The following is a 4,956-nucleotide window of genomic DNA, read 5'->3' on the forward strand; positions in this document are numbered from 1 at the left end:
GCGTTTTGTTTATGCAAATTTAATTCAATCACCTGTATTTTAGTAGGTACCTACCTACAATAATAATAACTACTAATTACTTGGATAGTAATGTTTTTTTATACCATCGAACCAATTTTACAGTGTCGAGTGGACTCGATAATAGGAAATTGAAAAATTAACGAGTGTTACCTATACGGCAGGCGGCACGCGATGTCACGGACCGTGACAGCGAAATGTCGTTGACATGAGGTGTCAAGTTAAATGTCACGGTACGACGGGTGACAACCAAATGTCAGTGAAGCGGATCGGTCGAGTGGGGCTTTCGCCACGAGCCATATACGATCGATACTATGGTCTATGTTTTAATATTTTTTTAACAAGACTTTTATAGATTGACAACCTTATGTAGATAGGTACCTACTTGAAATACTTATTTATAATTTCGTTTCATATTTATCGGCCCTTAGATACTAACTTTTAAATCTAAATTGTATTAAGGCTGACAAAAGTTTTAAACAATTTCTCATTTCTATTTTGTGTTTTTATTTCAACTTTGATATTGACTAGGTATATAGGTAAACTTACTCGTTGATATCTCGTACTTACGAGTTGATATCTCGCAATTACAATCCTGCATAGGTGTTATGTTGAAAGTTGATGGGATTGTTATTAATGGGGACCTAATTTCATCCTTCTATCGCTGGTGTCTCGACAACAATAATCCTTAACGGAGTTAGACGTCGCTGTTGTCTATAGTACCTACCTATCTGCATATTCAATCGCAGGAGTAGGTAGATTATTACAGAATATGTTCGTATTTGTTAGATTTCTCTTTATTGTAGGCGCCTACTAAGTAGGTACATAGGTAGATATTTAATTAAAATTTAATATTAGAAGATTTAGTACCTGGTAGTAAACATCTATCTAATTTACTTATTAAAATTTTGCTCCAAATTGAAAAGATATCTATATATACCATACAAATTTACAGCTAATTGCCAACACGTTTGTATTTTAAAACCATAACTTACTTACCCATGACAGGTACATTCTAATTTTGTTTATTAGAAGAGGCAAGGCTTCTGTGTAGACGTCAGCATCCCGGACCTATATCTATATGAAACCTTAGGAGTAGTAAAACTTGAGATACAATTCAATGGTTTATAAATAGCAGGATAAAATAATTTAGCTTTTTCTTACAAAGGTACATACTATTTTTAGTTATTCTTCTTGGGGTGTTTATTATCTAAGTACTGTATGATTTTTTTAGAATCAAAGTCAATTTAATATCTCAGTTTTTATCTGACTACCATTTTGTAACACAAAACTGTAGGTAATTTATTTACGACTATTTGTATCGATAGAAAAAAATAATTGTGAAAAATTTTTATAAATTTATAATTAATTAATTATAATTAATATTTCAGAATTTTGGAAAACAATAAATTTTTACCTATTTAATTTTAATCATTACATAGTATAAAACAAAGTCGCAGTCGCTGTCAGTCCGCCCCTATGTATGCTTAAATCTTTATAGGTAAATACACAACGGATATTGAAGCGGTTTTTTAATAGATAGAGTGATTCAAGAGGAAGGTTTATATGTATAATACAAGTACACCCGTGCAAAGTCAGGGCGAGTAGCTAGTTATTTATAAATCTTAATTAATATCGTGAAATAAATATAACAAAATGTGAACTGTTATTTTCAGTATGCTAAATCGAGTTTATTTAACCTAGTTGTAGGTTATCGTTAGATACCAGATACAAAAATACCCTCATGACTATTATCCCGGATGGGGTAGTCAGAGGGATATGTTGAGAACCTCTTTTAATATTTATTGAAGTTTTATTTGCTATTCTATAATAAATATATATTACCTATATATGTTACCATTAAATATTAGTACAACGATTAAATTGTTCTTTTATTTTTCAACAGTATTGCTTAATTGTAGACGTCGTGGTGAAAGCAACACCTGACATGTCGATATTTCTGTGCGTATATTTTCAACGAGGCACGGGGTTAGCCTACCGCTGTCTCTCGGATTAATTTAATTTTGGTTTTCTTGTTAGTGTCGTTTTTAAAGGTAGTAAGAAATTAGAATTAGAATTTTAATGCACAGTTTTTTTTTCAGTTCTAGTTCAGATTTGAGTTCACTACCACCTGGGTGTATTATACTTCTAGTAGACATAGTGTAGCGGATTAACTCACTACTTCATATTGGTGTAACTATTTGTATCATTCTGGATATTTAATTCTGTATATTTTATACTTACTGACAACAATTATATTTATATAGGTAAGCCTACCACTTGTTTAGTGTATCTACGAGATTTATCGAACTTGCTCTAGGTAGGTAGATATCTATCTAGAGCAAATACAACAAATCTGGTTGCCTAATATTCTGTTATCTATAGTAGAGTCAGTATCAGATATGGTATACTCTCCATAATAAGACTTAAAAAGTCAGTGATATATTTGTTTTTATACTGCTATGGTGGCAAACAAGCATAATTTTCATTTTCTCGATCGATTGTGATAAAGTAGGTATAGCATGACCTCCACGCGGTCTGTAATACTTAATAATCGTCGTGGTTAATAAACACTAATCCATATAGGTAGACACTAATGTTATAAATACCAACGTATGTATGTATGTCTGCTATTATAAATGCGAATATATATAGGTAGGTATCTATAAGTCTGTTTATTCGTTTTTACTAGGTACTAGGTAATTGGCTAAACTTATCTTAATGACATTTAGCATGAAAATAGAATGTATCACGTATCACGAGGACATGCATAGGCTATCTTTTAGCTATAAAACAGATAAGTATCTGTCTCTGATTTATAAAAAAGGCCCATCTGATGGTAAATGGTTACCGTAGCCTATGGACGCCTGAAACACCAGGGGTGTCCCGTGCGCGTTGCCGACTCTTAAAAACTTTAATATACCCTTCTTGAAAAAATAAGAACATACATATGTAAGTACGTACATATATATACATACTTATGTACTTATTGAAATAAGTTAAAATTAATGGACAGTACAGACTATTTTGAAACATCATATTTCCACTTTCACATTTCATCTAATTATAAAACCTTAGAATTTCGAAGGTACTGAAATTCTATTTGTTATGTAATTTGAATGGCAATAAAAAAAATATAATCCACCTGATGGTAAGTGGTAACAGTCGCCTAAATGTAGTCGCATTGCCGACATCATATGACGCCTGTGGAACCACTCAAGCGTTGCCATTCTAGGGGACTAAAATAAGTAGCATCCTCTAATTTCACAGTATTATATTAACGTTCAACAGAAACAGCGCACAGAGCAAACTTGAGAGCTTATAGATGAGTCAGGTAACTATACAGACTACTTTCTAGTCTACGTCTATCTAAATAAAAAGTGCGAGATATATTAAGTACTAGCTGTGCCCGTTACTCCGTCCGTGTGAAATTGTGACATTGGATAGCATTATTTAATATTTAAACTAATTATAAAAATACAAAAATTAAAGTTTCATAGTTTCATATCAAATTATCATTCCCTATTTTACCCACTTAGGGTAAAATTTTTAAAAGTTTGAATGTCATATTTATTTATATGGTATCAACGACCTATAATAAATATCAAGCCTTTAGTTTTCAAACTGACGAACTTAAGTACAACCTTTCATCTCCCCTTTCAAGCACTCACAACCCTTTTTTAGCATTAAGAAGTAGGTATCCTTTCTCAGGGTCTAGTATATCTGTATACCAAATTTCATCTAAATCTATAGTTTTGAAAACGAGACAGACAGACAGGGTTACTTTTGCAATTATAATGTTAGTAAGGATTTAGATATCTCTACATATATTATTGGATGTCAAAGTGGAGAAAAAAAATATTTGTTTATAGTTTTAAAACATTTTATTATGTGTTGTTTGGCAAAAGGAAGAATAACATGCTTCATTAATATAATACAGATTTATACGTATCCTAATTAGGTAATTACAATTTAATACTTTTTGGTTCTTATAAAGGGACGCCGGGAAATATACAAATATTAATTTATAAGATATCATATTTTTAGCACCAAAATAGCAAGAGATATGATTAAACATTAATAGTGTTTTTACGATATATATAGATATTATATTTGACTACATGTTGTGTTGAAGTTAACTGCACTTTTAAAAAAACACGTATCTATTCGCTTTTCTCTTTACATTTTGAGAGAAGTAATGAATGTAATTTTTAAAATAAATATATAACAAGGAATATAAGTTTTAAAGCTAGTAAAAATGACGTCATCACTTACACCTTTCGTAATTGCCAAGAATCGAAGTGCTTATAATACTACCTATAAATACATTGTTAAAGTAAGCGACTGTTGTACATTGTAGCTATATTTTTGTACATTATTTAATATTTACATAGTTATTGCACTGTTATTTCTATGGAATGTCGAATTTTACATAATTATTTACTATTAGAAACATTGGAAATTATTTATATATTCTTACAAGTAAATTGTTTAACTAAACATTTTGTATTTTATTTACACAGGACGCAGCGTTTTTGTTTCAGTTTATATTAATATATTTGCCTAACATTTAACTAAATTTAAGTCATCTGTTTCACTGATGATTAATAGACTATTAACAAAATTAAATTGTAAACTTAAAAGTAATATTAGGTGGAATAAATCATGCATTATCAATGGTTTATATACGATAACTGAATCATTTTACACAAACACAAATTGAACCAGATTGTAATAAAAATTCTATAATCAAGTATACTTAACACAGGCGTATCTAATTATATCTATTTACAAAAATGTTTATTACACAAAATGCATACGCCGCGCCATTCATAAACATTCATGAGAATTAAAAGGTACTGGCGTGTAACAAAACTAACTAGTAATACACTATTTGGTTGTTTTATATAACATCACAAATGCATTATGAGATTCGAC

The sequence above is a fragment of the Achroia grisella genome, unplaced genomic scaffold (genome assembly GCF_030625045.1).
Source record: "Achroia grisella isolate CSIRO2021 unplaced genomic scaffold, CSIRO_AGI_Agris_v1 utg676, whole genome shotgun sequence".
Lineage (NCBI taxonomy): Eukaryota > Metazoa > Arthropoda > Insecta > Lepidoptera > Pyralidae > Achroia > Achroia grisella.